Source organism: Bos taurus, unplaced genomic scaffold (genome assembly GCF_002263795.3).
Source record: "Bos taurus isolate L1 Dominette 01449 registration number 42190680 breed Hereford unplaced genomic scaffold, ARS-UCD2.0 Leftover_ScbfJmS_1959, whole genome shotgun sequence".
NCBI lineage: Eukaryota > Metazoa > Chordata > Mammalia > Artiodactyla > Bovidae > Bos > Bos taurus.
Genome location: NW_020191050.1, coordinates 134,164 through 147,057, shown reverse-complemented (window position 1 = coordinate 147,057; position 12,894 = coordinate 134,164). Strand labels below are relative to the sequence as shown.

General features: G+C 50.7%; 1 pseudogene; it reads right to left on the bottom strand.

Moving 5' to 3' along the window:
• Positions 1–6,404: 6,404 nt before the first annotated feature.
• LOC112445560 (uncharacterized protein CXorf49 homolog) lies at positions 6,405–10,448 on the bottom strand (annotated as a pseudogene).
• Between the last annotated feature and the right edge of the window lie 2,446 nt (positions 10,449–12,894).

The following is a 12,894-nucleotide window of genomic DNA, read 5'->3' as shown; positions in this document are numbered from 1 at the left end:
CTTGACCCACATACAGGTGTCTCAGGAGACAGGTAAGATGGTCTTGTAGTCCCATCTCTTTAAGAGCTTTCCACAGCTTATTATGACACACACAGACAAAGGCTTTGCGTAGTTGATGAAACAGAGGTAGATGGTTTCCTGGAATTCCCTTGGTTTCCCTATGATCCAGCGAATGTTGGCAGTTTGATCTCTGGTTGCTCTTCCTTTTCTAAACCCAACCTGGACATCTGGATGTTCTTGGTTCACATAATGCTGAAGGCTAGCATGCAAGATTTTAAGCATTTCCTTACTAGCATGGCAGTTCAGTTCAGTTCAGTTCAGTTGCTCAGTCATGTCCGACTCTTTGCGACCCCATGAATCGCAGCGCGCCAGGCCTCCCTCTCCATCACCAACTCCCGGAGTTCACTCAGACTCAAGTCCATCGAGTCAGTGATGCCATCCAGCCATCTCATCCTCTGCCGTCCCCTTCTCCTCCTGCCCCCAATCCCTCCCAGCATCAGAGTCTTTTCCAATGAGTCAACTCTTTGCATGAGGTGGCCAAAGTACTGGAGTTTCAGCTTTAGCATCATTCCTTCCAAAGAAATCCCAGGGCTGATCTCCTTCAGAATGGACTGGTTGGATCTCCTTGCAGTCCAAGGGACTCCCAAGAGTCTTCTCCAACACCACAGTTCAAAAGCATCAATTGTTCGGTGCTCAGCTTTCTTCACAGTCCAACTCTCACATCCATACACGACCACTGGAAAAACCATAGCCTTGACTAGACGGATCTTTGTTGGCAAAGTAATGTCTCTGCTTTTCAATATGCTATGTAGGTTGGTCATAACTCTCCTTCCACGGAGTAAGTGTCTTTTAATTTCATGGCTGCAGTCACCATCTGCAGTGATTTTGGAGCCCAAAAAACTAAAGTCTGACACTGTTTCCACTGTTTCCTCATCTATTTGCCATGAAGTGATGGGACCAGATGCCATGATCTTTGTTTTCTGAATGTTGAGCTTTAAGCCAACTTTTTCACTCTCCTCTTTCACTTTCATCAAGAGGCTTTTTAGTTCCTCTTCACTTTCTGCCATAATGGTGGTGTCATCTGCATATCTGAGGTGATTGATATTTCTCCCGGCAATCTTGATTCCAGCTTGTGCTTCTTCCAGCCCAGCATTTCTCATGATGTACTCTGCATATAAGTTAAATAAGCAGGGTGACAATATACAGCCTTGAGGTACTCCTTTTCCTATTTGGAACCAGTCTGTTGTTCCATGTCCAGTTCTAACTCTTGCTTCCTGACCTGCATACAGGTTTCTCAAGAGGCAGGTCAGGTGGTCTGGTATTCCCATCTCTTGAAGAATTTTCCACAGTTTATTGTGATCCACACAGTCAAAGGCTTTGGCGTAGTCAATAAAGCATAAATGGATGTTTTTCTGGAACTCTCTTGCTTTTTCCATGATCCAGCTGATGTTGGCAATTTGATCTCTGGTTCCTCTGCCTTTTCTAAAACCAGCTTGAACATCCAGAAGTTCACAGTTCACGTATTGCTGAAGCCTGGCTTGGAGAATTTTGAGCATTACTTTACTAGCGTATGAGATGAGTGCAATTGTGCAGTAGTTTGAGCATTCTTTGGCATTGCCTTTCTTTGGGATTGGAATGAAAACGGACCTTTTCCAGTCCTGTGGCCACTGCTGAGTTTTCCAAATTTGCTGGCATATTGAGTGCAGCACTTTCACAGCATCATCTTTCAGGATTTGAAATAGCTCAACTGGAATTCCATCACCTCCACTGGCTTTGTTCGTAGTGATGCTTTCTAAGGCCCACTTGACTTCACATTCCAGGATGTCTGGCTCTAGGCATGGCAGACGAGTGCAATTGTCCAATGGTTAGCACATTCTTTGGTACTACTCTTTTTGGGAATTGGGATGTGGATTGACTTTTTCCAGTCTTGTGGCCACTGGTAGATCTTCCAGGTTTGCTAACATATTGGATGCAACACTTTGATGGCATCATCCTTTAGGGTTTTGAGAAGTTCTACTGGAATTCCGTCGCATCCACTAGCTTTATTAAGAGCAGTGCTTCCTAAGGCCCACTGGACTTCACTCTCCAGAACAGGTGGCTCTGGGTGGTGACCACACCATCGCAGTAATCCAGTACATTAAGATCTTTTTTGGACAGTTCTTCTGTATATTCTTTCCATATCTTCTTGATCTTTTCAGCATCTACTAGGTCTCTTCCGTTTCTGTCCTTTATTGTGCCCATCTTTGGGAAAAATATTCCCTTGATATCTCCAGTTTTCCTGAAGAGATCTCTAGCATTTCCTCTTCTGTTGTTTCTTCTAGTTTTATACACTGTTCATCGAAGAAGGCCTTCTTGTCTCTCCGTGCTGTTCTTTGGAAATCTGCGTTTAGTTTGGTATACCTGTCCCTTTCTCCCTTGATCTTTGCTTCTCTTCTTTCTTTAGCTATTTGTAAGGCCTCCTACCACTTTGCCTTCTTGCTTTTCTTTCTCATTTTGATGGTTTTGTTCACAGCCTCCTGTACAGTATAACAGACCTCAGTCCATCGTTCTTCAGACACACTGTTTACAAGTTCTAATCCCTTGAATCTATTTGTCGCCTCTGCTGCATTATCATAGTGGATTTGACTAAGTCATACCTGACTGGTCTAGAAGTTTTCACCACATTTTTAGGTTAAGCCTGAATTTTGCTATGTGAATCTGATGATCCAAGCCACAGTCAACTCCAGGTCTTGTTTTTTCTGACTATATACAGGTTCTCCATCTTCAGTTACAAAGACTGTAATCAATTTGATTTTGGTATTGACCATTTGGTGATGACCATGTGTAAAACTGTCTCATGTGCTGTTGGAAAAGGGTATTAGTATCTCAATAATATGGAATTATTAAGATACAATTTACTTACAAGGTCTCTGAGCCACTCTAAGCACATCCTCTTATGGTACCACCACCACAATTGAAACGAAAAACTTTTTCATCACCTGCAAAATTGCTTCTGGGTTTTCGTAGTGTAACCCCTTATGTCAATCCCCAGATGCAGGCAACACTCAATCTGTTTTCTCCATATATAGTTTGGCCCCCTCAAGAATGTGAAGTAAATGGAATAGGCAGTAGGTAGACCTATCCTTGAGGATTCTGTGAGGGAAAAGGATATGTAGGTGACTCCTGGATGTGCAATGCACATGGCACCTGAGTGTAGTGACATGGGTTGATTGTTACCTACCTATTCGTCAGACTGAAGGCTTACACTCTCCATAATGTGTATATGCATTGTCTGTTTAACTCATATTTAATTCAATGCAATTTCTCTTCTATGTTTGCAAGGGTTGTTGTATGAAATAGAAATGGTAAATCTTTTAAAAGAAAGTGCATCTTCTTTGTAAAAGTCCTCCATCTGCGTCTGAGAGGTACTTACCAGGACGTCAGCATTGCACAAGCACGGGTACAACAAGCACACTAGTCATTCAGACGCTGCTCCCTGGGTCACACAGGGACAGTCCAATGGCAACCCCGGCAGCCCCGAAGTGCCCGGCCGGACCTGCCAATTGCAGGTGAGAGTCTCCTCACTTAAAGTCAGCTGAGTAGCAGCCTTTATTGCATCTGCAAGCTTAACCCACTGCTATCATGCAAAGGAACATATAAGCCAACTGCAAGGATCAGGACTCTTGACATCTGGGGGCATGGTTACTGTGCCCACTGCAGCCAGCGCTCTCTTCAGGGCTCGCCTACTCTAAATTCTTTGTTTGTGCCAGTCTCCCTCAAGAGTCTAGAGAAAGCGCTAGACCTGGGGCTGGTGCTGGTGGGGTGGGGGCGTGATAGGGAGGGAGCATCTTGCCAAGAGTTTGACAGGCAGCAGAACCAGGCAGGATGGGGCCTAGGGCTCTCCAAGGCAGCTGCCGCTGTCTCCCAGGCTGGAGAACGGGCATGAGGGGGAAAGGCGACAGGGGTGCACTGAATGAGGCTGGGCTTTGGCCTTCCTCCTACCCTCTGGGGCACAGATGTATTTCTTTAGCCTATGCCTCAGGCCCTGCCACAGATTTCCCGCTGGAAGTGGATGGCTTGGGGCTGAGCCACGGCCTGTGATGTATATGTTTCCAGCAACATCATAGTGAGGTAGTTGGTCTGAACTGTGTGCTCAGAGGAGGGAAGGGAGCCTGGTAAAAAGTGAATGAGGGGTTGTGCTCATGCCCTCCCACCTCCCCTTCCATGAGCTTCTCCACTTCCTCACCCTGGTGACCACAGTCCCAGGCCCCTCTCTGCCCAAGGGTGGTGCTGATGCTGGTGCTGGACTTCTCCCTGGGCACAAGTTACCTACATGTCTCGGTGGGCAGAAAGCTCAGCTGGAAGGCCTCTGCCAATTTTACTCACTCAACAACAGCGAGATGTGCTACACCACCAGGCAATAACCACTGGATCAGGGTCAGGGTCACAGCTGTAATCTAAGTGATCAAGGCCAATTGGTCCGGGGTGGGGGGGTGCGTCTGATTAGAAGGAGGAAGTTCCACCAATGTTCTACTCTGACCCTGGGATCTCTGACTGTTCCAACCCACATGTAGTCTGTCCACCTGACCTCCTGCCAAGAGGCCTGGAAGGGAATCAACGTAGGAATATGGGGGAAGCGCTCCCCATTGCCCAGGTGCAGTCACTCCTAACTTCGCTTCCTCATGGCACCCATCTTGCCCCTCCCTCAGGTAACTCATGTTGGGCGGTTCCCTGTTTCTAAGATGAGCAGCAGTATCCCTGGTACTCTCCAGAGCCACTCTTCCCATTTTCATTCATCCACACCCTCAGTAGTTGACAGATATCATAGAATGGCAAGGTAAGATCCAGAGCCTCCTCCAGCGACTCCAGCACTTTGAGATTCCCAACACCCTGTCCTGAGGTTTGGTGCCTCCTGCATCATTCCCCTCCTACATTTTGGGAATGTGACGCCACCCCTTGAATGATGGGGATCCAACCCTTGCTTCGGCTCACTCAATGCTTTACAGAACCTGGACCGCTCTCTACTTTCTTTACTCCCTGAATCACATCCTTCTGTCTCAAGGGCATTAACTTTGCTGACTTTTATTCACACAGAGAGATGTCCAGGTACCAACTTTGAATGTGCTACCCACCATCATGCCCCCTTTTGTGTAATAAAACCCTGGTCTTTCAGGAATGGTGTCAGGCAGAACCTACCCGCAATTCACTCAAACACAGATCTTTCTCTCTGAGTCTCAGGCTGGCACAGTCTTGGAGTGCTGGCTGACGGAAAGGAAGTGCTCCCCAAACTTCAGTGAGGGAGAAATTGAACAGAGAGTTCAGACTCATTGTCATGTGCCCTAAAGAGGTAGTCTGGGATACTGAGCTGGGATACTCTGGGAAATATCCTTTGTTGGAAGTTCTGTGTCATGGGTCTGGTGGAGCAGTATTTGACGGGGACCTTGCAAGAACAGAGACCTACTAACCACACTTGCCATAGAGCATGATGGGCCCATTTGCACTCAAGGGTATAGAGAGGCTCAGGCTGGAGGTGAGGGTGGTCAGCTGGCTAGGGCAGGAAGGATGTGAAAACACAAAGGACTGCACCATCCATCTCTAGCTGCCAGGGTGCACTCTGACCCAGGTTGGCACCAAACAGATGCATCTCCTGACCTCCAGCCCAGAGACTAGCCTATCTCCTGTGCTCCCTGTACCTTCCCTCCTGCTCCCCAGCTCACTGGGTCCAGGCTTCATCCTAAGCCCTTTATTGAATCCAAAGAAGGAGAAGAGAAACTACTGGTGCCTGAGTCTCAGGGGTGAGGGCTAAAGAGGAGAGGAGCATTGTGTGCAGGTTCCAGCGTGCAAGGTGGGACTGGGGTGGGGGTGGGGGGAGGGCAGTACAGGCAGTAGGGACTCCAATGAGAGGGCAGAGCCTGGGAAGGGAGAGATGAGCGCACCTGTGCCTGTTTCCACCTGCTGAACTACACGTGCAGGCAAGGTCACCAATGGCAAGTCAGGGAGGGATCGAGGGTGCTCCAACAGGAAAGGAGAGTGGTCAGGGTAAGTAGGACAACGAGTCTAGTGCAGGAAGGAGGATGGGTTGGAGCTCTGTAAGGGGGTCATGAGTTCCTTCCCACGGGGAGGCAGAATGTCAGCGATGGATGGGAACCAGCAAATCCCAGAGGAGGGTGTTCAGAAAACAAGAAGAGGGCCTCAGGGGACTGGGAGGATGTGCCAATGTGGCCAGACAACGCCCTCAGTGAACCCAGACCAGGACCACTCCGCTGCCCTGATGGCCTGGATGGTAGCAGAGGCTGACCCAGAGTCCCCACCACAGGATGCCAGAGGTACTGTTCTGGAACAGGCTCTGATATGGAGTGGCTCCCCACCAGGCCTTGCCGCACTCCCCCAACCCCTACCCCCCAGAGAGAGGACAGAACACAGAATATGAGAAGTCCTTTAATCAAAAACTGCTGTGAGACTGGGGCAGAGAGGGGGAAAACAAGGGGCAGAGGATGCCCTGGTGGAGGCAGAACAGGAGGCAACAAGCTTGGCCACAGCTCACCAGCCTCGGAGGTAACATCTGCTCCTCTTGCAGAAAGATGTTGGGCTCAACCTGTGAAACAGCAGAGTCAGGGAAGAGCCTCAAGCCAGGGCCAGCCCACAGCCCTGCTCAACAGCCAGGACTATGGGAAGGAGTATGGTGTGTGTAACACTCACGTCAAAGCATCTGGAACTTGTCAGCCAGGCGTTGCATGGCGGCAGCAACAGGGAGAGGCATAAGAACGTGCTCCAGACAGAATGATATAGACGCCTGTCCCCTTGTTCCTGTGGGGAACCACCTAGCCCTACAACCTGAAACCCACCCTACTAGCCCCAGTGCAAAGAGCTCTGGGCCTGATCACCACCCACCACCTGAGTTAAATGTGGAGCTATTTCCTAAAATGAACCAAAATGTGCCAGCAGCTCTCAAGTTCAAAAATTGTCTCGCAAACAAGCAATAACAAGAACCTTAGAGGCCACACCAAGCAGCAGTTAAAGGGAAAAATCAACATGGCATCTCTACAAGTCCTATCAGGAGGAGCTCTCTAGGACTCGAATGGCTGGCAGAGTGTGCGCGCAGTCCACACAGTACTTTGCTACTTGTCCACACGCCCAGCTGATCATGCACAGCACACTCCAGGGACACGCTTGCTAGGTTCTCCTCCCCACAGGAATGCTGATCCCTACGAGGTCCCCGGCACCTGCAGCCCACCCCACCCCAAGGGCCCACCCTGCTTCTGCACTAAGAACCCGCTGCTCTCTGTCCCTGGTTCCTGATACCGTATTGCTCCTTAAGGTCGTCTATTTCTCTCTGTAGCACCAGACACTAGGCCAGTAGACATGGGAGGAAGAGAAAAGGTTAGTATACACTGCCCTCCTGTCGCCTCCTTTTTCTCCTCTCCCCAGGGCCATGCATCCCAAAGCCAGATGTCTAGAATGGCAAGGGAAAGACTTTCATCAGTGGAAAGGAGGTGGGCTCCTTCTGACGGGTGTGGGATGGGGACAAGGCGGGGAGGCCCACACATTTCAGTTGAACTTGGATCCAGATTCCACCATGAGGATTGGGTGTGCATTTCAGGAGCCAGAGGAAGCATTACCCAAAGACAGTCCAGCATTCCCAGTGGCGGCTGCTGCCTTTCCAGTCTTGGGGAATGGTCAGTTGGTTCCTGGTCACCTGAGAGGGAAAGGGCACCCAATCCAGCTTCCCAGGCTCCCAGTGAGGTGGAAAGGGCCAACCAGGCTCTAACGCAAGGTGAGGTAGCACCCCCCTCTGCTGGCAACAGGCCTCCTCTGCTCTGCCAAGGGCAGCATTTCTCCTCTCCTCTTCTCTATGGGCCTGCCTCCCCTGTTCCCCAAGGGCAGCATTTTCACCACTGTGGTCCCCAAAGACTGTGGTTCTGGGTTCGAGCCTCTCAGAGCAGCAGCCACAGCCAGCACCTGGGAGAGCAATGTGGGTGAACAGCACTTCACAGAAAAGGCTATTAACCTGCAAGTTTACAGCCAGAGGAGCTGTTGGGGCACTGCCACTGATCACCTCTGCCAAACAAATCCCACACAGAGGATGATGGGGCCAGCCCTGTTGACATCCTGTTTCCCATGGAAGAAGCTGCCTAGGAGCAAGGCTGAGCCCCCAGGAGAGAGAGAGAGAGAGGTTTCTGCCCTCACCCCTGGTCCCCTCCACCCATATCAAAACCCAGGACACTCATCTGAGGGTTCAGGTCCTCTGGGCATGACTTCTCCCAGGTTCAGGGCCACGGGCTCTGAGTTTCCTGGATCCTGGGGGTCTCTGATGTGGAGGTCATCACTGCTGGGTTCTCCATGATGTGCCCATGGAGAAGATGGCCATGCCCTGTGAGTGGGCAGCTAAAAGAAAGATTTTTCACCAATCTGGACTAAAGATGTGTGTGCATATATATATGTATGTATGTGTGTACCGGTGCATTTATATGTCTATGTCTGTGTGTGTGTGAGCAGGTGTGATTTGGGACTGGGCTGAGGCAGGGGAATGGGAAGAGAATTGAAAGGCTGATCTCTTTAGCACTTTCTCCATCAGTCAGCCCCAGGCCAGCAGGCAGAGCTGAGCTGGGGACAACAGTGCAGCACTGAGAAAGCCCGGGCCCCTGAAAGGAGGTTTGGGGAACAGCTAGGAAGTAGGATTCAGGAAAGTGATTCATCTAAACACTGAAGCTCTATGAAGCTTTTAAGGGGCCCCCTTGACACAATTAAGCTACCAGCCCTCCCTTCCTCTCTAGTCCCAGACTCGCAGAGACTGGAAACAGGCCAAGGGTGGAGAACCCAGCCCAGTACACCCCAAGTGCTACTTTAACATTTGTCCCTAGTAAAAGGACCCCAATCTGGCGTCCTAATGACCCACTGACCAAGGGCACCCAATGATGACCCCTGAGGGATGGACAGAGGGAGCACGGGTGAAGAATTATGTCCTGGGGAGGGTGAGAGGGGGAAGAGTGGGGAGAGAGGAGGGGCCTGGCCTACTCACTTGGCCCTTTGTTACTGGGTCTCTATTTGGGTCGTTGTTTTCTCCCACCACCGCCATCACTGACACGGCCTCCCGTGCCCTCTTGGCCACAGATTTCGCACCAGCGCCCGTGTGCTTGGACTCTTTGGTTCCCAAAGGGACCAAGGTATGCCTCTTGGACCTCCCAAGCAGCGGAATGCCAGAGACTGGGGCAAGGGGGCCGGTTCCAGGGAAGTGGCCGCGATTCGCTGCTCCCAGGAAGGGAAGGTTCTCCCAGGGCAGGTTTGGAGATGCCCCGGAGGGATTTCTTCTCCCGGTCTCTCTTCCTCCTAGGAGCGACCCGCGGCAGGCTGTCTGTAGTGGCAGCTGCAGTAGCTGCCGCTACTGGTACTCCCTGATAGCTGTGCGGGCGGCCATCCTTCCCCCAGAGCTCGCTCTGCATTTTCTTAGGTGGAGAGATGTTCATTTAGCTCTGCATTGCCCTGCCTGTCCTGCCTTTTCACAACCGAAGTGAATCCTCGCAGAGCGGAGGACAGGAACGGCCCTGGCAAGTGAAACAGATTCTCCCTGCCCCAGACAGTCGAGTGTTTGGGCGTGTTCCTGGGACCCTTGAGGCTGTTGAGCTTGGCCTGGCCTCCTTCTTTGGGATAAATGCTCACCCTCATCAGCTCTCTCTCAATGAACTCATCAGAGGACTCGGAGTCAGACAGCAGCCCAAACGGGCCTTCCGAGGGCGGCCGCTGGTGATCCGCAGCCACGTTCAATGTACTCTTAGCGCCTCTCTTAGGGTTCCCCCAGGCCCGGCCCGCCTCGGCCCCACCGACCTGGAGAGGGCCAGCCGCAGCCAGCACCGCTGCCCCACAACTCTAGGGGACCATGCCTCGACCGCTGGGACCCGCCTCGAGGTCGGCCCACAAGGAGGTCTCATCAGTGATCGCATAGCTTTCCAGGGACAGGTATCTGCTGAAGCCCAGTACGTCCAGGTCGCTCAGTTGCCGCAGGATGGCCGCCACTGACTCGTCAGCCAGCTGCAGGGCATCCCCTTTGTCGTCGGCCAGGGAGCCAAGCTGGTCTTCGCAGCCCCACAGCACCGCCCCCCCCCACCCCCGCCCCCACCCCGCTTCCAGCACCTCCCGCTCTGAGTTGAATCCCTGAGTTTGGGTACCCATCTCCACTCTCATGGTGTCCTCACCTCGGAGCCCAGTCCAGGTCCCTGCGGGGCTGTGGAGCCGGCCTGAGGGACGCAGGTCCGCTCCCTGTCCTCTGGGCCGAAACCCGCTCCCCAAACTGACAGCTCATCATCTGGGGAATATGGGTGGCCCCCGGACCTGGGCTGGAGGTGATTTATCAACCGAGTTGCGGTGGCAGTGGTGGAGGCCGTCACGGAAGGTGAGGCCAGCAGCGTCTGGAGCGAGCGGTCAAGCACCACAAGCACCGCACGCACAAGATTGTGGCCAACGGCGCCAGGCTTTCAGCAAGCCTGGGACGCCGGCGCCATGGCCTCCTTATTGGTCTGGTTCCCACCAACCAGCGCGCGCCTTGTTTGCCTGCCCCCTCGAGGAGTAACCAATGGGCCAAAGGCCTCCTCCTGTTTGCCGCCAAGCCCAAGGGTCATCAGGGCAGTTGATGAGTTGGCGGGTGAAGGTGATGGTGGTATGAGCACCTCTGTCAAGCCTCTCGTCCCACCTCCTCCTGTCCTGCCTTCCCTTTCTGATTAGAGTCACAGCTCTGAGCCCTGACTCTGTACAAAGTGGGTGGAGTGGGAAGCAGGAGGGTCCTGAGGGCCCTAGTCTCCTGGGAGATGAGGATGAAACGTCAGAATGGAGACGCTGAGCAGTTAGAACGTGCTGAAAGCAACTGCCAGCCTCCCTTCCACCACAGGCCTTTCGACCCAATGAGAGAATGGGCTGAGGAATCCCACAGTCGGTGATCAGTGGTCGGCGTACTTCTCCATACGTGGCCAGAGGGCAAAGGGATCCTATTTTTGTTCTGCAAGCAATCTGCCTCATCTGCTTCCATCAAACGTTCTTGGCAGGCAGATTTGGGGGACAGACTGAGGTTGACCTCACTCCCTCAGCTCTTTCCTCACTCTGAGGCAATTCAAAGAATAGAGTCTCAGTGTCCAGTTACACCTGCAAAGATACTCACCACCGCTGATCCTGCAGATGTAAACTAAAACCATGAATCGGGTTTCACACTCTAGGACTGCAGGCTTCCAAGAGCTTAACCATTCTGAGAGTGGGAGACGTTAGAAGCAAACCCCTGTGACTGTGCACCACCGTCTTGCACAGAGATCTATTTGGGAGGTAATTTGGGAAAATCTATGAAAAGCAACTTATACAGCAGGGACCCTGGGCCTGGCACTCTTCTAAGTGCTGTACATAAATAGTAATGCTTCCTTGTGACACTCCTAGGACTATAGTACCAATGAGTAAAAGCCTCTTACAGGTGAGGAAACAGGTTCTGAGAGGTTCAGCCACAGGCCCAAGGGCATTTGGCCCGTGCAGATCACTGGCAGAATTGAAACCAAGCAATATGACTCCAGAGTCCTTGCTTTGAGCCAAAGGTCTCAAATCTTGAACAAAAATAATAAAGCGATTTTTCCTCTGTTCCAGGAAGTCTGCTGCCAGGTACATCTTCCGGAGACACCCTGGTACTTGTGGTGTACAAAAACACATGCACAGTGGCATTGGTGATGGGAAAAACTGAGAACACTCCCAATTCTCATCAGTAAGCAAAGGGATCAACGCAACATGGTGTAGCATCCAGTAGATACAAGTGTGGCAGTCCAAAAGAATGGATCAGGCCATTATCATCGATTTCAAAAGCATCCTCCTGACTTCATACTGCAAGTTGCAGGATGCTGCTGTTGGATACACGTTTGTAAATTTATTAAAACCCCTGATGAATCCTATCTAATGTTTCATAGTCTTTGGGTGTATGTATGTTTCAGGTTCTGACGTGTGTTTTTCACCAGCTGGGAAATATATTGGATAGCTCCTAACTGGATCCAGTAGGTGTATGGAACAAAGTTTTGGCCTTGGATCTCCCCGGGTTGGTTAAGAAGGTGTACAGTAGGTTTCTTTTAGGCTCAATGTTGCCTACAGGTACCCTGAAAGCAGCCGCTGTCAGTCTGCCTTCAATGAGGGCATGCTGGGTTCAATCAGTTCTCCAATGGTATGATTATTTGGCCACAATACTTTTTCCTTCAGCTGGGATAGAAGATATTCCATATAGAAGCTTTAACAAAATTCATATAGAAGCTTTAAGAAAATTCACCCAGGAAGCCTTTAAAGATAGTAACCAAGCCATTAGTTTGCTCAATTCAGAAATTTCCATGATGAGAAAAGCCGTCCTGCAGAATGCATGGCCCTCAATATTCCAACAGCTTCCCAAGGGGGACCTTGTACTCTAATACATAGTGAACGCTGTATTTTTATACCTGATGAGTCTTCTAATGTAACCCCCTTTATGATGTATATGAAAAGTTAAATTTCCACTCTGAATGATCCTCTTCCCAGTTTAAGGGAAATGCGAGGAAAATGGTTGGTTCAAGAGAGTACTTGTTTAAATCTTTACTAACGATATTGTTCCTCCTATTGGCAACTTTGATTACAGTTTGTGTATCTTACAAAGTGATAGCGTCTTGTTTTTTGCACTGTGTATCACCTGCTCCTAGTAAGGTAAGGATATCTAAACAACTTGTAGTACTTCCCTGTTGGCTCAGTGGTAAATAGATAGCCTGCCAATGCAGGATACTTGGGTTCAGTTACTGGGTCTGGAAGATATCCTGGAGAAGGAAATGACAACTCAGTCTGGTATTCTTGCCTGGAAAATCCCATGGACAGAAAAGGCTGGTGCCCTTAGTTCATGGTGTCTCAAAGTGTTGGACATGACTTAGCAACTAAACAACAACT